The following is a 22,095-nucleotide window of genomic DNA, read 5'->3' as shown; positions in this document are numbered from 1 at the left end:
GACAGACTGAGAAATACCCAACTAGCTGGCAGGGACTCAGTGGAAGGCTCGGTGGACCAATTTGAGAACAGAAGCGGAAACCGAGAGGAGCTTTGCACATTCCAAGAACAGATGCATGCATGGGTATGTGGTGAGTTCTGACGAGACTAGAACAGTTAACGGCCCATAAACTCTTGGAACTAACTAATCCTAACTCCATCCCCCAAAATAGAGTCTACATGCTATGAGTTAGAGAAGTAAGAAAGAGAAGATCGAGAATAGAAGAGAGCAAGGAGCCAGGAGATCTCAGAAAGTAAGCCACCACCTGGTGAGCACTACATGAGAACAAGACAAGAGCGAACTCTAGAGTCTGAAGTTTGAAAGGTGTCCTAAACCACCCATCCTCCAGCTTCTAATCAAACCTGTAGATTGAAAGAAAAATGGAGGCAGAGAAACATGTTAAACTACACTTCGAGGATGCACTCAACAAAATCCAGGCTAGAGGACAAATTACCTCATTTCTCCAACAATTAAATTACACAGCAAAAGTGGGCAGGGGGTGAAGGGGGAGTTTTTTTAAGTCTTTAATATGCAGATTGACATTTCTCTCCAGGAGGAAGAAATCTCTGCAGAACAAGGAATATCCAGGGCTGGATACTCCAGCTCAACCCGTCAGGTAGAGAGCAAATCCTCCCTTTCTCCACAATTTTGTTCTCTTCAGTTCTCAACGGGTTGGATGAGGTTCACCCACACTGGGGAAGGCAATCTGCTTTACTCTGCCAATAATCAAATGCAATTCTCTTCTAGAAACACCCTCACAGACACCTGAAATAATGTCTAACCAGATATGTGAGCATCTTGTGATCCAGCCAAGTTAACACATAAAATAAACAATCACACCATGTAAAATAATGAATGCTGTTTTAAGCTGCTAAATTTTGGGTAATCTGTTATGCAAAGATAACTAATATAAGCCTCCCCTTTTAAACTAGATAGATGATAGATAGATAGATAGATGATAGATAACTTGAATAAAAATAAAAATATATATCTCCTTACTCTTTTTTTTTTTTTTTAGTTTTTGCCTCTTCTTTGCTGTTTATACTTCCTGATTAACTTTAGGATCACACTGTCAAATTCCCCAAGAAAAACTCCCATTGGGATTTTAATTTGAATTGCATCAAACCTATAAGCTAATTTACAGAGAAGTTAAAGTTGTACAATGTTCTCTTTTCAGCCACTCTACAATGATTCAAGACTTTTATGTTCTCCACTGAGATTTCATGATTATATTCATCACAGGTACAATATTTGATATATTATTAAAATAGGTAAATTATGCTTTAGTGAGTGAAAACTATTTTCTTTTAAATAATTATTGCTGCTATATAGAAAAATTGTCCTAGTCTTATATTATATTCAAGCATTTAAAATAACTTTACTATCTGCTTGTACTATTACTAAAATGTACTCTTCCTTGTGGGCTGAATTCTCAACACACAAGAGGGAAATGAATATGTTTAAGATGATGGCAATCATATATTCCTTTTCTGTAACCTGCAATTGTCAGATTACCCAATTTACTTCTTAATATCTGCAAACAATGGAAATAATTAGCTATTTCCCTGAAAATTCCATATTCCTTTCCTGACCTAAAATCCTTTTCCCTCTCATAACCTACACAACTTTTCTCCCAATTCTAAAAGATACTGAAGTTTTGTTGTTGTTGTTGTTTTAATAATATGTCTCCCTCATGCAGACCAGTTAGCTTCCAACTGTTTCTTTGCCGTTGGCATCACTAACATGAATTCCATTTTCACGACCACTATAGCAAAGAAGGCCAAACCGTACTTTTTCCTGACTCTTCCCCCTTGCGGTCACTATTCTATTTGGGAGAAATATCTATTCGTTATGCATCTATATGTTCTTCTCTGCACCATTTTGAGTATGTGTCCATCAGTGTTATCCAATAATGGGAAGAATGATACATTTATTTAATGTTGGAAAGGAAGTATACTCACTTGTAATAAGAGCCTACTGTGTCAAACATTGCACCAGTGGCTTTTGTACCCTATCCTATATAATAAAAGCTTAGTATGCTAGGTGTCTGACCATTTGACTATTTGATCAGTTGCTATGATCACACTGACCACCAGGGGGCAGACGCTCCGACCTGTAGGTTAGCTTGCTGCTGGGGTCCGGCCGATCAGGACTGGGCAAGACAGGCTGGACATGCCCTGGAGCCCTCCCACAGTCCCTCCCCAGCCCGATCGTGCACCAGTGGGGTCCCTCCACCTGGCCTGTGCCCTCTTGCAATCTGGAGCCGCTCAGGAAATGTCCACAGGCCAGGCCGAGGGACCCCACTGGTGCACGAATTCATGCACTGGGCCTCTAGTCTTATATAATCCTCACAACAACTCCAATGAGGTATATTAATGTATCCATTTTACAGATGAAAAAAATAATTATGAAACTTTATAGTTTAAAGTTATTCAGTTTAGGTCTCTCTGACCCCACGGCCTAGGTTTCCCCTCGGTCAGACTCTGTGTGCACAGATCACCTGGGCATCTCGCTAAAATGCAGATACTGTCTGAAATCAGGGCTGAGATGCTGCACTTCTAACAAGTCCCCAGAAGACGCCAGAACTGCTAGTCTCTATGCCACTTTAAGTAACAAAGCAGATCACAAGATATTTAAGACACGTGACTTGTCAAAAGGAATACAGGCTTTGGAATTTGATCATCTGAATTCAAATTTGAATGCAGATACTTACTAGCTTTTTAACCCAGCATGGATACTTTCTGAACCTTGGTTCCGTAGTCTGAAATATGGAGAAAATAAGACCAGCTTAATATAATTGTTAGGATAAAAAAGAATACATGTCTAGTACCTGACACATGTTAGAGGCTCAGTATTGATTGGCCTTTCCTTGGGAACTTAGAATATTACTCTAAATCTTATAGTCGTTCAATATGTATATTTCTTTGGTGGCAATAACAGAAAGACAACTAAAAGTGATTTGGACAGAAGGCATGGAAGCATCTTAGCGATTGCCTAGTCGTCCAACTTTTGGGAAAGGCAGCTGGGCTCCTAAAACCAAGAACTTTAGATGCTACCCACAATTTCTCTCTCTCTCTCTCTCTCTCTCTCTCTCTCTCTCTCTCTCCCTCCCTCCCTCCCTCTCTCTCTAGAGCAAATGGACTTCATTCTGTTCCACTGCAGTCTTGTTTCTCACAAGTAGTGAGTCTTGGGTGCCAATAGTCTCCAAGCTTTGCAAGTTAAGATTTCCACCATCACCAAAGACTGAATCTCGGGCTCTATCTTTCTATACCAACTTTTAAAATCCTTGAGACACAATTTACTTGGACAATAGCAGCCAGATGTCCTCCCCTGGGTCTATTACAGTGATGGCGAACCTTTTGAGCTCAGTGTGTCAGCATTTTGAAAAACCCTAACTTAACTCTGGTGCCGTGTCACATATAGAAATTTTTTGATATTTGCAACCATAGTAAAACAAAGACTTATATTTTTGATATTTATTTTATATATTTAAATGCCATTTAACAAAGAAAAATCAACCAAAAAAATGAGTTCACGTGTCACCTCTGACACGCGTGTTATAGGTTCGCCATCACTGATCTATTACCTTTGGTCAGAGAGGAAGGGACTCAGAGAAGGGGGTATTGCTGTGAAGGACTAGGTGCTTCAGTGGGTCAGTTGGTGACTACTACAATGTAAGGGAAGAACTGGGCCAGGAGTCAAGAAACCTAGATGGTTGTCCTGATTGTGGCACTCATTTCCTAAGTGACTGTGGATAAGTAACTTAATATCTTTGGCCATCACCTTCATCTACATAATAAGATTAGATGATACCTGAGGTCATACCCAAATATAAACTATTATGAACCTATAAATATATGATTAAAGTGTAGAATATCTTCAAGTTTAAATGTTAGATTTTTTTTAAAAAAATTCATCAACTGGAATCGTCTTCTATTAGTACTTTCCAAGCTATTGAAGATTGGACTATTCCAGGGTTAGTGCTCTTTAACATCAGTTAGTGTGGCTTGCCAGTTGCTTGCCCTTAGAGTTGATGAAACTATTTGTGATTTGTTATAATCTCTCCCTGGACTTTACTGTCAATTTTTTTTCCTTTTAACAATTCAGCCCTCCCTCTGTTTAACAAAACATGGGCTTGGAAAACAACAACCACACATAATAACAAATATCGTTGGTTGCCAATTTTCAGCTGCAAAGGTATAAATAGAAAAAGTCCTGCTGACTAGCTTCCAAGAGGTTGCTGTTACTTTAAGGGAATCTATTGCCTCATTCATGGGTTCATTCATTTGACCAATATCAACTGAAGTCTGGTATGTTTCAGACACTGGTCAAAGTGTTGGGGATACAGTAGAGAAAAGACAAACTATATCGCTGAGTTCTGGGTGCTTGTGTCCTAAGTAAAAAAAAAATAAATAAATAATAAATGTCTAATAAAGACATGGATAAAATACAAAAATTCTGGCATGCCCAATCTCTCCCTCCCTCTACCATTAGCCATGGTAATTCAGGCATTTCAACTTCATTGGTCATGGGCCATTGCCTTCTTCAAGCTTCTAAAAGTCACACTAACAATGAGTTTGGGTCCTTGTCAGAATGTGAAATCTCAGATCCCAAGAGAATAATCCAAAGTCCATCATTTCTTTCTTATCAAGTCTTAAATTTTATCCACTTTGATCAAGAGCCTTTCCTGCCATGAACACAGACAATAGTGCAATGAAGGCCTGGGGGTGGGGAGTAGAGGGCGAATGGGGAAGTAGGGGAGAGGGAGTCAATGGGGGAAAGAGGGGACATCTGTAATACTTTCAATAATAAAGTTAATTTAAATTAAAAAAAGAACCTTCCCTGTCTCCTGCTAGTACATGCAGCTCCTTTGGGGTATGGTCTCTTCCTTCTTATGCCAAGTCCAGCATGTCCTTGATGGAGTATACCGTGACTTTCTCTTAGTTACTGGCCGGGGAGCCAGGAGAGAAAGCAAGGGCAGATCCCAAGGGAGCCTCCGGTGCCCTGCAGGGGAGAGCCCTGTGTAGTGTTCTCCCGCTGGGAAATAGGGGAATAGGAGCCGGGGGTGCCAGCTGTGACAGGGAGGGCCACCTCTGCAGGCTGAGGATTCAGAGAAGTCTGGGGATTCAAAATCTTCGGAGTTATCCATACAAATGTCTTCATCCCATGTGTGAGAGACCCAAGTTCCCCATAGCCCTGACGTTGGCATAGCAGTCCTGCCTTAGTTGAAGTCAATTTTCTTTGAAGCTCAATGACTCAACCTATTAAGTCCTGAGTATGGTTTTCAGCAATTTCTGCTCTCTCATTGCAGGAAATAAAGACCTTTTGTAGTTACCAAAGGGGTCCTATGACCTTCACACTTGGTTTTCAAGTGTTTGTGAAATGCCCTCCACATTTAATTATCCCTCTGTAGAGTATGGATGCAACTTAATACCAGCTAGTCAATGTCATGTCCTTGTATGCATTGTCTGCCCACCACCACCTTGGGAATTTTCAAAAGCCTTGAATTACTGTACCAGCCAAGGTATTCCTCTCTACCAGAACACTTTCCTCACTGGGGACAGTGTTCATGACTTGGCTGCTGTCTTGTACTAGAAACTGCCTTTGCCTCACCTACCACCTGGGGCAGGGCTGCCATTGCCAGACAAATGGTGAATGACCCAGTCCCCAATCTTCAGTGCTGGCGCCCGACTGCATCACTTCAGGTCCCTGAGTAAGCAGACACTAAGGTGGTATTAGGAGAGCAAGAGGTTCATTGGAGGGTGATGTCTACGAAAATCAGAGGCAATGAAGCAAAATTGGGCAGAAGAAGCCTTCAAACAACAATGCAGTTCTGACAGTCTGGCCAACCCAATGGAGAGCTCCAGAATATAAACTGCCTATTAGGACTCTCCCATCCTACTTTATGGTTGTTTGAATATAGAAACCATCTTTTAAATTAGTTATTGGCAGGGGGAAATGAGTAAAAGTATGTCTTGTGGTAAATGGACAAAATGCTATAGCAGAGAACACACCAATTTTGCAAAATTGGATTGAGACGAGTTCCTATCAAACATGTTTTCAATTTCTTGCCAATTTTCTCTTTTCCCTTGAGGTAACAATATTTTGGAAACCCCAGATTTCCATACATATGTGGACATAGATGACAATAAGAGTGGGGTTTTTTGGGGTTTTTTTTGTTGTTTCGTTTTTACTATATTACAAGCTAAGACTAGAAATCATCGAGAATCAGAATGTGGCTACAAAGATAATAGGGTGCAACCAGATATTCAAGGCTCATGTCAGACATTCTGTGAGAACAACTCACTAGTGCAATAAGAAAGACTAACAGGCTCCTTAATACAGGGTCAGTATATTTTGCAATTTTGGGGTTACTTGTTGAAAGACATTTTCAATGAAGAAAGTGAGATTTTACCAATAAAGCTATAATTTTTTATCACATGTAAATTTAAAAATCCAATGATTCATGATCCTCAAGCTCTTTCTTCACCTTCAAAATTTATTTTTCATTGAAGCAATGCTATTGTTTTCAGTAAAAACATTCACAATTTATCATTTTCAACATCACTTAAACATACAAATTAAAGAGACAATTTTTTTTCAGATGAAATGCTCTCAATAAAAAATGCAGTACTGGCTACAAATTCAGGAGATAAGCACAAACAACTCCCCTCCCCCCACCCTGCTCTACATGTGATAGACTTCACCCCATTCATTAATTCTTTTCAGTTGCTATTCCATTCAGTAAAATTCACACACCTTGTTGAAAATACTTTTGTTTGTACTTTGCAAATAAATATGACTTCACAAATATTCTCAACATAAATAATAGTAAACAAAAATAAGTGAAAAGCTAGATCAATATTTGTTATATTTGTTTGAATACATGTTTTGAGCATATGAAAATGTATCCTTTGATGGTATAGTTCAAAAAAATCAATTGTTTCATCTTAGATACAAATTTTTGAAGCAAAACATATTTTGGCCAAATTTACAGTACCAAATATTCACCAAATATTCTCCTATTTAGTAGCTTCATTGTCCACAGAATTCTAAAACTGATTTTAAAGGCAGCCTTAATTATTCATCTTTGTGCACATTTTTTAGTGATTTTTCTTTATAATTTGTGTGGTTGGTTTTTTAAAGCCACTGAAAGATGGGTATTTTTAATGTAGTTACTCCGAGTTCATCCTCCTAAGTCATGCTAAAGTTTAAGCTATTTTGCACCCCCATAATCATAAGACTCATGCTTAGAAAAGCATCCATTTACTTTTTTAAAACCAATTTTATGCTTTCCACTCCAGCTCCAGGAGGCTGGCCCGAGCCAGGCGAGGCAAAGAAGCAAGCATTCCGCCAGGCTGTTCACACTGCTCGCTCTCAGCAGCCACCACCCTGGGACTGGGGGACTCCGGCAGGGCTGAGAGGACTGGGTGCCCCCATCTTGTGGCTATGGGCGCTGCCATCTTTGTGACAGAATGATGGTTAATTTGCATATTGTCCTTTTATTAGATAGGATGGTAAGGGAGGTGGCAGGGCAATGCACAAATCTCAAGGCAGAGGAATGTTTGAGGAGGAAAAACATACATGTTTTCTATATACCCTTTGTTTTCATAATACTAATTACAGAAGGGAAAGCTCAAACAACTTGTATCTCAGGGCCTTCGTTCCTCAACCTGACTGAATTCATTGTTCCAGAGAAGTAGACAGGTTTCTTCCTTTGGACCTTAGGCCCTTGGGGGCGGGGGGGGGAGGGGGTTAATACAAGAGAGCATCCAATCCTTTTGCTCACTTAACATCCATAGTTTGAAGAAGGTCTCCAGATAATATATGCAGTGCATTTTAAATGTATAAGACTACCAGGCACAGTTAACCAAGTTCCATTAAGAATGGTCTAAATTCATGCTAGGTTTTTATATATTGTATCATCTCCTAATCACTAGATACAAAAATGTAATTGCTATGAGATGGGCATCATATATATATTTATGCGTTGGTGTGTTTTCTGTGCAGACACAGAGACTCTACTCAGGACTGTGTTTTTCTTATCTTCTCCAGACTGATAGTAATTGCTAATATGCAATCAGGAGTTTAGTTATTTTCACACCTTCCTATTAAGAAGCAGAAAATTCATAAATATTTACCAGATTGTTGCATGTGACATGTAATTTCTTCTCTCCCCATAAATTACAAAATGTTTGGCCTTGTCTAATTATTTTGTCTCCGTTTCCCTTATTCCACTTGTCAAGGAATTTCCCGAGCAGCTTACTATTCTGCCTCCAGGACTTCAGTGTGAGAAGGGAAACTAGAAAATGTGACTTCACGTCCAGTTTACAAGCTTATGTTAAGGAACAGTCTTTCATGGTTAATCACTTGAACCTTTTTGGTTGTGAGAACTCCAGTTAGGAAGTTACCTGCATCAGTCAGCAGCATCTTGGGATGTGGATATTTTATGTAACTTGCTGACTTTCAGACTTGGAGAATCGTTTTCTTTCTCTGTAGTGGGGTTTTGTTGGGGGGAAAAATCAGAGAGGCCAGCAAAGCAGGGCCAGCCATTTTAATTGCTATTTTGTTCATTGTCTTTCCACACTTGTTTCCCCCTCTACTGATGTATTGTTTATGTTTTTTAAAGGGGCCCTTGAAATAGTAGGGAATAAGTAAATGTTTTAGGATAGATCAGAGTGGACAGAAAGAAGAAAACAGAATGAATGACATGCTTGAATCTTCTTTCAGATAATACCAGCTCCTGGGGAACATCTTAACAGGGCTAGGCTCCCAATATGACACATAACTCTTTATTTTCCTTATAAAGTTAAGTGGTCCCTTGCTGCTTCTCCAAATAAAGTAAAATTGCCTCACTTTTAAGAGCGAAAGTCTTCTGTTTTTCAGACTACTCAGAGAATGTGTTCACTAAGTCTAATTTCCCATTTAGGAACCAATAAGGCCAATTTTCATAAATCACACTAGAAAATCAGTGTTTGCTTCATAAAAAGAGCTCCAGTTTCCACAAGTCATGTAAGTAGAGGTGACAGCTGGCAACTCGTCAGTGAGGAGTGGGGATCTCCCGCATCTCCTGTGGGGTTTGAATATTTAACTTTGCCTCCAGTACTTGGCTGTACCTTCCCCTCATTTTATCTCACCCAAACTTTAGGTTCCCTTCTGATAAACTGCATGTGGTGAACTTACATCTTTCCCAATACCGAATATTGTATCCTTTTTGTAACAGAAACACATTTCAGACTTCATAGAGCCAGTTTTCTTTTTTTAATTGTGAAAGGATGTGAGATAGGTCTGAAACTATTCTGCTACCTTTAAGCAGATGGACGGTAAAAGAAGAATAGCAACCACTTAACCTTCCTTATTTCTCCAACAACTCTTCCAATAGTATTTATTTCCCTACTGCTTCAGGAATTGTTTTCTAATGAAGGTTTGTATTCCCTTCAAATACAGAAAATAAATAAAGCTCCACAAAGCAAATAGCAAGAAAAATCACTGCATCTTACCAATAGAAAGAACAACCACAAAAATCTAAGTGCAATGCTTGACTGTGTGGAAAAGGAAAGTGAGCCCAGAGTAGTCTATGTGCCTTCACTAATGTCATACCACCACTTCCTGGACAGGAATGAGAATTAGAATTCTGGTCTCCTGGCACCAGCTTAGAGTTTCTTCTATATAGAATTCACAGTGTTAGTGGTACACCTGGAGGGAGAAATGGGGGAAAGAATGAAGATGGAATATTCTAATAAAGCGTTCCATTCTAATTTGGTCCCTCTCAGAGGAAACTCCGAGGGGCCCTAAGCCTGGAAGGGCAGGAAGTCCTCTTTCCGGAGTCTCTTCCATCGCAGCAAGTGCTGGCTTCAAAAACAACTTACTGTTACATTTGTCTTGAAAGTCTAGTAGTGATGTCATGGCAGACCTTCCCAGCCAACATTTCCTTCAGGGCCACAAGCTTTCTAAAAGTGAAATAAAAACTAAAACGGTATTTTCCTTACAGAGAATGCAAAAAGGAAAGGGGAGGGGTGAAGGGAGAAAGAGGGAATGATATTAGGATAGGTATATGACAATTACAGCCAGTGAATAGATTAAATGGTATTTTATGATTCAATTCACATAGGGTATTTTTAATGGTCTGAGAAATGATCTATGTCATTTTTAAACATTAAAAGTCATCACCAGGTACACAGTAATGAACTTAGAGCAGAGGAAGTACAGGAACCCCGAAGCCAGCACCACAGGACAGAGGGTGTTCCAAATTATATCATTTCATTGCACCACCTTAGAGTGTTTTTACTGTTTTAACTTATATTAGTTATCTTTTCTGTATGCACCATCCCTTGAATTTTATATCAGTTGATTTTACTGACTTAGCTTTAACACATAGACTACAATCTGGAAAATCATTACATATTACTAAATAGCACCATTATTGTGATATTTTCTCACGTTTTATTCAAATTTTAGTTATGGCTTACATTTTTTAATGAATTATGAAGGGCCATTCTCATAAAAAATCAACAGAGTATAATGTTAATTAAAAACAACATTACAAAGAAGATATACCAAAGGCCAACAGGTGCATGAAAAGATGCTCAACATCACTAGTGATCAGGAAAATACAAATTAAAACCACAATGACATGTCACCTCCCCCCTGGTAGAATGGCTATTATCAAAAGAGAAGAGATAAAGGCTAATGTAGATGTGGAGAAAAGGGAACCTTTGTGCACTATTGGTAGGGTTGTAAATTGGTACAGCCACTATGGAAAATAGTATGGAGGACCCTTAAAAAGTTAAAAATAGAACCTATGATCCAAGAATATGATCCTTCCACTTCTAGGAAGATACCTGCACTTCTATGTTCCCAGCAGCATTATCACCAATAACTAAGACTTAAGACAACTTAGGTGTTGACTGATGGATGAAGAGATTTAAAAGTTAAAGATAAATATACAAATATTATTTAGCCATAAAGAAGAGGAAATCCTATCATTTGCAACAACATGGATAGACCTTGAAGACATTACACTAAATGAAATGTTGTGTAGAAAAAGACAAATACTGTATGATCTCACTTATACGTGGAATCTAAAAAAAAGCAAAGCAAACAAATAAACTAGAAAGAGATGAGACTTGTGGTTACCAGAGACAGAGGGTATGGGAGAGGGGGAAAAAGAGAAAAGTGGTGAAAAGATTAAAACTTCCAGTTATAATATAAATAAGCACTGGAAGTATAATGCACAACATGATGGCCATAGCTAACACTGCTGGACAATATATAGGAAAGTTGTTAAGAGAATAAATACTAAGAATTCTCATCACAAGAAAAGTATTTTCCTTTTTCTTCTTTCATTTCTTTTACTAGAAGCCTGGCCTGTGGGGATCAGGGGGTCCCTCGGCCTGGCCTGCGGGGATCGGCAGAAACTGGCTCTCTGACATCCCCCAAGGGATCCAGGACCCCTCCGGTGCATGATCGGGGCTGGGGAGGGACCACGGGAGGGCTCCAAGGTGTGTCTGGCCCTTCTTGCTCAGTCCAGATCTACAGGATCCCAGCAGCAAGCTAAACTACCAGTCAGAGCATCTGCCCCCTGCTGGTCAGTGAGCATCAAGCGACTGGTTGAATGGTCGAACAGTCGGACACTGGCATATTAGGCTTTTATTATATAGGATTATATCTGTATGAGAAAATGGACATTAGTTGAACCTATTGTGGTAATCATTTCACAACAAATGTAAATCGAATGATCATGCTGTGTGCCTTAAATTTATATAAAGATGTATGCCAATTATTTTTCAGTAAAACTGGGATAAAAACCAACTTTACAACATCAACTTTATTACACTAGATGGCAGCAAATAATTAGAAGGGCTAGATAAAATATTTGTGTAAATAAATATTGCAGCACTGGAGTGAGTGGAGAAAGAATGCTAATATTTAAGAAATAAAACTTCCTCCTGAACATTCTTTAAGATGTATCTTTTATTTATTTATTCATTCAGCAAATATTAACAAATTATTAAACAAATACTTAGACCAGTACAAAGTGCTATGGGAGTACTCAGGTACCATACGAGAGCTTAATTTGCTGCTCTTGTATAGGAAAGAACTATGTTTTGGTCTTTGAAGACTCCATGTTTATTACATAACATTGATACACAGTAGGTCCTCAGATTTTACATTCAGTTACTTGCTAGTTTCCAATCATAACATGCACTCTTATACCTCTACAGTTTTGCAAGTGTTGTTCACTATATCTGGAATTATGCCCAACGCCCCAACACACACACACACACACACACACACACACACACACACACATGCGCGCGCGTGCAACCCCTTTTAAGTGCTTTGTCTTTGTCAAGCCTTCAGTGACTGTCATAAGCATATCAGATGCCTTCTCCTATGCCCCCAGCATTCTGAGAATGGCTATGATAGTGGGGGGGGGGTTTCCTGTGTTATATTTATCTCCTTCTCTAGACTATAAGCAGTGTGTCATATTTTTATATAGCCACTACCTAGCAGTTTCTCTTTCAGAGCAGGCCTTCTGTAAAATGTGTTGAATGATTTAGGTGTGTTACAGAAAATCAAGCTTCTCTGTCAGAGGTCTGATCATAAGAAATGTAGGTGTCAATATCATAATTTGGTATGGTAGCATATGGATAAGGCTTGTGAAAGTGGCCAATAAGCCAGAAGTCCCTCCAAGATAGATTCAAGGTTCATGAGAATACATTTTTATATAATGCTAATGAGAAATATGGGGTGAAGGAAGAGAAGCAGAAAAAGAGAAGAATAAGAAGAGGAAGTAAAAAGAGAAGAGGAGGAAAAGGACAGAGAACACTGTGCTGGACACTGTTCTAAGCACCTTATCTCATTAATTCATTATAACAACTCCAGGGTAGATGCTATTAATATTTGCATTTTACAAAATAGGTTTTTAAAATTTGAGAAACTTACTCAAAGTCACAGACAGTAGGTGATGGGGTCTACAATGATTCCATTGACTTTTAGCTTTGTCAGAAAACTACTGTCAGACTAATCAACATTCAATCTACTTATTATACAAACAATATGTAGGTTTTCTTAACGCAGCCTTAAAACTTCTAGTTTACCTATCACATAGCTTTAGGAAAAGGAAAATTCAAGTAAAACACTGTAGAATCACCACTGAGTACATCTAACTTATACTACACTAGAGGACCAGTGCATGGATTCATGTACTGGTGGGGTCCCTCAGCCTGGCCTGCGGGGATCAGGCCAAAACCAGCTCTCCAACATCCCCCAAGGGGTCCCGGATTGCGAGAGGGTGGTTCTTGGGTGATGCACCCCGGAATCCGGCTCCCTCATCTCTGGTTCCGGATGCGTCATCCAAGAATCACAGCTGCCAAGTCACCGCAGCTCAGCAGCTCCTGCATTGAGCGTCTGCCTCCTGGTGGTCATTGTACATCATAGCTACCGGTAGGACGGTAAAATGGTCAGCAGTCGCTTAGATATATATATATATATATATATATATATATATATATATATATGAGAGATATATATTAATAATATATATATATATGTTAGAAATCTTTGCTAAAAATGGTGTGGATTCAGGAATTTGAGTGCTGACAATAGTTGATGGAATTGTGAGCAAAACAACAAAGAAAACCTCTAGAATACATTCATAGATCTCCATCTCTTCTGAGATATTTAATCTTTTTCTCCTACTTCATGTTCCTTAATTCCTATAGCAGACATTAGCCATTGTTTGCCTCCTCTCCCACCACCTCACTCCTGGAATCTGTATCCCCTTCCATCTTTTTGGCTTTTTGTCAACTACCCTGAATCCAAAAGAAAAGAAAAGGAAAAAGAAACTCAGAGGAATCAGAGACAATGCAGTGAGGAAAATGAACAAATAAAGATCATTAATGTCCTGTGAAATTACAGAAGGTAGGGCATCTATGAAGCAAGAACAGGATGTTATAAAAAGGAACATTCAGCTCGAGATGTTAGTTATCTATTGCTGCATGACAAACTACCCCAAAACTTAGCAACTTACAACACACATTTCCTACATCACAGCCTCTGTGGGTCAAAAATCTGGGAATAACTTAGCCAGATGGTTCTGGCTCAAGGTCTCTCATGCGATTTCTGTCAAGCTTTCAGCTGGGATGCAGTTTTCTGAAGACTCAACAAGGACTGGAGAATCCTCATTAAGATGGCTCACTACATAGCTGTTGACAGGAGACCTCAGTTTCTCACTACATGAAACTCTTCATAGCAACATTGTATGTTCTTACAACGTGGCAACTGGTTTCCCCCAGAGCAAATAATCCAGAAGAGGAGAAATAAGACACCGCAGTGTCCTTTATGACCTGGTATCCAAAATTTACAGAGTATCACTTGCAGCCCATACTCAACGCAAGGGTTGTTTAGACTACAAGTTTTGATAGGAGCATCAAAGAATTTATAAACATACTTTAAACCACCACAAAAGAAGAAAAATAGCTGGAGGAAATTATGTATATGATCAAAGCATGACCATCAAAATAAAAAGTCAATAGAAGCATTAAAAGGTAAAGTTGAGAAAAGTTAACAAGAAGAGATGGTTACTATGAGAAGAGTAGTAAGAAAAATAAAGCTGTAATCCAAAAACTCAAATTCTCAGCTAACTGGAATTCCAGGAAAAGAAAATAGAAGGGGGAAAATAATTAAAGGGAAATATTTCCCAGAATCAAAGGACATAAATCTCCAACTTTGTAAAAGCTCCGGTACTGCCTAGTGAAACTTATGAAAAAAATGACCCAAACCAAAACATAATAACACTAGAAATAAAGAGGAGATTCTAGAAGCTTTCGGAGTGGAAAATTATTTCTTTAATTATAAACTTCCAAGAACCACCCATCTGGTATTCAAATTTAACAAAGAAAAATCAACCAAAAAAATGAGTTCGCGTGTCATAGGTTCGCCATCACTGGCCTAGTGAAGTTTAGAAACCTTTGGTATAAAATGTTCTGAGAGGAAAGTGAGATAAACATCTCTAAATTTAAGTATCACCTTTCTTTAAAATTATAAACTTCCAAGAACCACCCATCTGGTATTCAAATTTAATACATTTCGGGGGGGGCTAAATTTCTTTATATCTATTAAGTTCCTCAGGTGTTTTTAAAGATTAGTCAAGTTTAGAAACCTTTGGTATAAAATGTTCTGAGAGGAAAGTGAGATAAACATCTCTAAATTTAAGTATCACCTTTCTTTAAAATCATTGGACATATTTTTTAAATATTCTGCTATAAATAAATCCACTTTTATTTTTCGTGGGTGGCAGAATTATCCTTATCTTATAGAATCATTGTGGAGAGAGGCGAAAAAAAGTTCTAAAGCACATGTAAAATTTCTCTCAGATATATACACAAGGAATGGTAACCTGTTCTCTAGCAGCACCAAAGAATAAAAGGAAATGACTTAAACTACAGCAAAATAGGCTTAGGGTAAGGAAGTTTCCTGACATTGAGATTTGTTCAACACTAACATGGATTTCTAGGGATGCTAGGAAATAGTCATCTTGGGGAGTTTTTAGAAAATGTTTCATGTCTCTGAGTTTAGAGGACAAGCTGAAGGAAAGAAGATGGGGTTGGGAAGACTGAACATGTTTTCATTTAGTAAGTTCTTTTTGAGCTAGTGCTAAGTGCCACCACTGTGGTAGGTGTTGGGTATTTTAAGATAGCATTTTTAAGTTTATTTGATCATGGAAAACTTTGCAAATGAAAGTGTGCGAATAGATATCCATCAAGAGGAACTGCTAAAACAGCATGGATGGACCTGGAGAGCATTTTGCTAAGCAAAATAAGCCAGTCAGAGAAAGATAAATATCACATGATCTCACTCATTTGTGGAATATAATGAACAATGTAAACTGATGAACAAAAACTGAACCAGAGTCATAGAAGCATTGAATAGACTGTCCGACCTATGAGGGAAGGCTGGAGGTGGCGGGGTAAGAGATCAACCAAAGGACTTGTATGCATGCATATGAGCATAACCAATGGACACAGACAGGGGGCGGAAGGGGGGGAGGGCATGTGCTGGGGGTTGCGGGGTGCTGGGGAGAGGTCAATGGGGGAAAAAGGAGACTTATGTAATACATTAAACAATAGAGAACTTAAATTAAAATATATATATGAACAACAAAAAGAGGAACTGTTAATATATAATGCTTATTTGCATAAAAACGAAATATTAAAAAGCCACATATTAATTGCTGCAAGATAATAGCAAATAATATTTATTAACAAAATGCATTAAACTTAGTAAAACAGCTCTCATCTCATTTGTTATAAAATATTAGAGACCCGATGCATGAAATTTGTGCAAGGGGCTTGGCCCTCGCAGCCATGGTGGCTTACCTAGGCCTTCGCAGCCCCGGCTTCGTCCAGAAGGACGTCCAGAAGGTAGTTCGGCTGTCCAGTCTAATTAATATATTATGCTTTTATTATTATAGATTAGAAGCCTGGGCACATAGCTAGGTTCCTTGCCCAGGGTCTTACAAGGCTGCAAACAAGGAATCAGATGAAACAAAGTCCTCTTCCAATCTCATGTGAGTTGTTGGCAGAAGTCAGTTCCTTGAGATTGTATGATAGTAGTCCTTGTTTTCTTGCTACCTGTCAGCCTGAACTGCTCTGATTTCCTAGTGGCTTCCCCTCGATCCTTGTCATAGGGCCTCCGCCTCCCACAACACAGCAGTTTGCTGCATCGTCAAGATCAGCAGGAGAACATCTCTCAGATGCTTTACCTTCCCCTGAAGGACTCACCTAGTTAAGCAGGACTTAACCAGGGACATCTCTCTAACTCAAAGTCAACCAATTAGTAATTTATTCATGGGAATAATACTCCATCATAGGTACTAGTACCACCCACACTCAATAGAAGAGGACTCTACAAGTTGTGTACATCGTGGAGAGGAATCTTGAGGACCATCATAGAATTCAGCTTACCACAGACAGCCAAACCTTCATTTCAAATTCTCAACCTTGTATCACATTAGAATCTCCTGAGGGACTATTAAATCCTATTCTCCAAATTATTGTTTAGTGGTTCTGAGGCCGGGCCTGAGGTGTTTTTATTTTGCTTTTTTATATTTAATCCTCACCCAAGGATATGTTTATTGACTTGAGAGAGAGAGAGAGGAAGAAAGAGAGAGAAACATCGATCAATTGCCTCCCGTACTCTCCCCCACCAGGGATCGAACCCACAATGTAGGTATGTGCCCTGAGTGGGAATCACACCTACAACCTCTCGGTGTACGGGATGATGCTCAAACCAACTGAGCCACCCAGCCAGGGCTTGTTTTTGTTTTACTGGTTTTGCTTTTATGGCTCTCTTGTGTAATTCCCATGTGCAAGCAGGGAAAACCACTGGAATAGAACAAAAACCTTTTTGGATTTTAAGATCTCAGAGAAGTTACTTCCCCGGCACCCTTTCTGAGGAAGTGACTAGAGAAGTACTCCTCTGAAATGAGGAAGTATTCAAGGAAGAGGAAAGCACAGGATCTAGGAAACAAGGTCTCTAAAATAGGAAATGCAGAGGATGATGGGCAGTAGGAGCCCAGAATGTAACCAGACCAGACTGGAGCAGGAGGATGAAGGGCTCTGAGATAAGGTTTCAGAGGATAAAAAAAAAAAGTATAATCAATGGATTATCTAATTATCTAATCAGACATATTGAGGGAAGAGAACAAGTGATATAACAATTGATATGCAATTGGAAAAAAAAGTAAGAATAGTTACATATAAAAACGACATATGTGAAAAATGATGTAATTATTTTCTTCAAGGAAAAGTAAAGCTTTCAAGACAGAAAAGCATGCACTACTTGGCTATGCAGTTAACAATATTAACACAGTAATAATGTAAATATTGATCTTTAACTGCAAATTATAATTATTCTGAGAATATAGGATGAAGGAAAATGTGTCTACATAAAAGAGTTAAATCAAGAAATTGTAAAATAGTGCTATAATACTAAGTCTTGAAATAACAAGAGAGTTTGTGTTTGCCTCTGAAAGTAAGATACAAGGAGTGAGAAACTACCCTATTTAATACAGTATTTTAATTATATCCTAACTCTACCCATATGTTACTGTGTTAAAAGTTAAAAATTAGAGTGCTTACTTCGGCAGCACACATACTAAAATTAGAATGATATAGAGATTAGCATGGCTCCTGTGCAAGGATGACATGCAAACTCATGAAGCATTCCATATTTTTATTTTATTTTATTTTTTGTTAATCCTCATCCAAGGATATTTTTCCATTGATAAGCAGCATGGCTTATAATATGGAAAAACTTTAAATAATCTAATTGTCCATTGACTGGCATATCCTAAATTCATTTGTTTATTAAACAAACTAGAGGCCTGGTGCACAGATTCATGCACACTGAAAGTAAATTAATTAGAAGGTGGCCAGCGGGGCAGGACTGGGCGAGACAGGCTGGACACGCCCTGGAGCCAACCTCCTGCCAACCTGGGGTGGTGCCGGGGCTCAAAGAGCATCAGTGGAGTGAGTGGGGTCCCTCCAGCAGGTGGGGTTCCTTGGCCTGGTCTTCAGGGATTGGGCCGAAACTGGCTCTTTGACATCTCCCGAGGGGTCCTGGAGTAGAAGAGGGCACTCTGCAAAGTTGCTGTCGCTCAGCAGCTCCTACATTGAGCATCTGTCCCCTGATGGTCAGTGCACATCATACCTACTGGCCTGTTGGCTGGTCACTTAACCCTTTGTGGTCCAATTTTATTTTTGGAATTCAAACAGTCTAGTACAAACTAATTGACGGGATTGAATGTTGAACCGGTTTGCGGTCTCAGCCTCAACGTTGGACCTGCTCCTAGCGCCTGGTCTGTCAAGTCAGCCTCCACGTTGGACCAAAAAAGGTTAAGCTTTTATATATGTAGACTAGTGGCCCAGTGCACGAAATTTGTGCACATTAAAAGGGAATTAATTAGAGGAAATATTTTAATATTGCTATTTGCCCTTTCTCTATAATAGAAGTGTCAGAGATGAAAGAAAATTAGTAAAATGTATATGAAAATCTCCCTCCTGTCAGAGTCTGGGGTGCACCGCAGGACCCAGAGTTAAGTCCCTACCCACCTGTGCGCACCTCGAAATCGCAAGAGACCCAGGCCCGGCCGGCCCCACCCCTCTTCAAGCTCCGCCAGGTGGGGGTCACAGCCTCAGGTCCCCCATCAAGCCCTGCTGGCCGGTGGGCCAGTCTCAGGTCCCTTGGCCCAACACCAGGCGCAGGGGTGCCACCTCAGGTCACCTCGCCAGGCCTCAGGTCCCCTGGCCCCAGCACGATGGCACAAGGGTGCAAGGGTGTGATGACCATTTGCATATTAGCTCTTTATTATATGGACTAGAGGCCTGATGCACAAAGATTTGTGCAAGAATGGGTCTTCCTTCCCTGGCTGCCGGCACCACCTTCACTCCAGCCAGAGACACCTTTCCGCCTTCCCATGCTGCCCAGAGGCCTGGAGCAGCTGGGGCAGTGTGGAACACCTGCGTCGTCACCATGGCGACAACGCAAATGTCCCGCCACGCCCCCCGGCTGCTCGGCACCTGCGCGCGTTCACGCTGCCCACAGGCCTACCATCATTGTCAGGTTGACTTGTATACTCACTCCTGATTGGCTGTGGGGCGTCACAAAGGTATGGTCAATTTACATATTTGTCTATTATTAGTGTAGATATTTATTGAATGGCTGCTACGTGCCAAGTGCTGTTCTGAAAACTGGAGAAATAGCAGTTACTAATAGACAAAAATCCTTGTTTTCATGTAGCTTATTCTTATAGAAGGAAACATATCATAAAGAAGTACTTACTATGTTAGATAGTAATAAGAGCTATGGAGAAAAACAAAGGTGAAAAGGGAAAACAGGAGCCCTATGAGAGTGTGGATGTAATTTTTAAAAGGATGGTCAGGAACATCCATACTGACACTTAAAGACTTGAAAGAAGTGGGCAAGCAAAGTAAGAATAGGAGTTGGAGGTGGGGAGAACAGTGTGCCAGACCTTCAAAATAAATAAACTAGGTCAACATAGATAGATTTCAAAAAAGATAATGTTGAGCCCAGCCAGTGTGGCTCAGTGGCTGAGCATCGACCTATGAACCAGGAAGTCATGGTTAGATTCCTGACAGGGCACATGCTTGGGTTGCAGGCTCAGTCCCCAGTAGGGGGCATGCAGGAGGCAGCCAATCAATGGTACTCTCTCCTCATGGATGTTTCTATCTCTCTCTTCTTCCTTCCTCTCTGAAATCAATGAAAATATATTTTTTAAAAGATAACGTTGAGTAAAAATGGCTATAAAGGAAAATGTAGCACATGACACTACTTTAAAAAGTAATTTTATCCCTAGCCTGTTTGGCTCAGTAGATAGAGTGTCGGCCTCGAACTGAGGGGTCCCGGGTTTGATTCCAGTCAAGGGCACATGCCCGGGTTGTGGGCTGGATCCCCAATAGGGAACCTGCAGGAGGCAGCCAATCAATGATTCTCTTTCATCATTGATGTTTCTATCTCTCTCTCCCTTTCCCTTCCTCTCTGAAATCAATAAAAATATATATTTTTTAAAGTAATTTTAGAAGTAGGTAGGTAAAAGTATGAAAAATGCAGGTAAAACTAAGAATAAAAAATATCAAATTAAAAATAGAGGCTGGTTGTGGGAAAGAGGGAATTGGAATGGGGCTTGGGTAGAGGGTCAAATGATATTTCAGTTTTATTGTAATGTTTTATTTATTATATAAAACAATAGATTTCATTCAAGCATAATAAACTGTTAAATAAATATGGGCTAGCATTCGAGATCTTGCTTCCTGGCATATATTGTCAGTTTGGCTCTAATCAACTCTTATAAAAATTTTCTACAGGTTTGGGTGTTTATGTTGAAGAAATTCATCCAGAACCACTCTGTGTACCTGGGCCAGGACTAAGATACAAGGAATGGCCTATTATGCCCCGCCAACTCCCTACTTCCTATCAGGTGAACTGGGGTGAGTTTCTCTTGGAATTTGGGGCCTCCTTGCTTTTAGTAGCAGGCCATGACTTTATTTGAGCTGTTTTTAGAAAATCCTCGGGGTGGATAAGGATTGAGATAACCCAGGGAAAGCAAAGGAGGAGGAGGAGGAGGAGGAGGAGGAGGAGGAGGAGGAGGAGGAATGGGTTGCTGCTCTTAATTTTGGCTTTTTAATTAGATAGCTGAGAATCTGAACAATACCTTTGCTGGTCAAATTTGCTGGTCAAATGAGAGACTGAGCTTTTTTAGCTCTGAAAGAGAAAGGACATTTGCCTCCCCAACCCGAATAGGCAATGGGGTGACAGCAGTGGTTCAGATCCCTGAATCCACAGATGGGCTCCAGGAGTCATCAGTGCAGCAGTGTAGCTGATCCCCGAGAAGCCGAGAAGCCGGTGGGGGGGAGCCCCAGGGAGAAGAGCACAACACCCTAAAACAGGTTCACCTGCAGAGAGGGACCTGAGAAAGGGTTCCATTCCCTGGAAAGCGTCCTGGTTCGGTGGCGACCAGTAAGCTCTCACTGGCCTTTGCTCAAGAATTCTTAGGTAACTAAAAGTCTTTGTGGAGCTGCCTCAGAAACACTTCCTTTAGGGTGTCAAGAAGCCCTAGAAGGATACTCACCAAATTGGCTCATCTGGAGATATGGACATAGAGCTGGTTTTCCCTAGAAGTTTTTTTCAGTCTCGACAGATCTCATAAATACCATGAGAAATTGTGCCTCTGAGGCCAATAAGCCTAACGACAATCAGCCTTCCATTAGTACTAAGATGGCCAGATGAGGATCCTTTGATACTTTTAAATTAATCTTATGGTCCAACAGGTATGGCTCTGCGGTTGAGCGTGGACTCATGTACCAAGAGGTTGCTGGTTCAATTCTTGGTCAGGACACTTGACCAGGGTGGGGGCTTGATCCCCAGTAGGGAGTATGCAGGAGATAGGCTGTCAATGTTTCTCTCTCATTGATGTTTTTATCTCTCTCTCTCCCTTCTCCCTTTTCCTTCCTCTCTCTCTCTCTCTCTCTC

At 40.0% G+C, this 22,095-nt stretch overlaps 1 long non-coding RNA gene and 1 other non-coding gene across 2 annotated transcripts; both read left to right on the top strand.

Annotated features, from left to right (window-relative positions):
* Positions 1-595: 595 nt before the first annotated feature.
* On the top strand, positions 596-8,235 carry LOC111825102. Its single transcript, XR_002828205.1, has 3 exons — positions 596-655; positions 1,217-1,281; positions 7,344-8,235. It is a non-coding gene; the product is annotated as an uncharacterized LOC111825102 (long non-coding RNA).
* A 9,942-nt stretch (positions 8,236-18,177) lies between these two features.
* Positions 18,178-18,281, top strand: LOC111825128. Its single transcript, XR_002828251.1, has one exon. It is a non-coding gene; the product is annotated as a U6 spliceosomal RNA (small nuclear RNA).
* Positions 18,282-22,095: the final 3,814 nt, after the last annotated feature.

This window comes from Myotis lucifugus, unplaced genomic scaffold (assembly GCF_000147115.1).
Source record: "Myotis lucifugus unplaced genomic scaffold, Myoluc2.0 scaffold_14, whole genome shotgun sequence".
Taxonomy (NCBI): Eukaryota; Metazoa; Chordata; class Mammalia; order Chiroptera; family Vespertilionidae; genus Myotis; species Myotis lucifugus.
The sequence above is the reverse complement of the archived record's forward strand: the minus strand, read 5'-3'. Positions and strand labels throughout refer to the sequence as shown.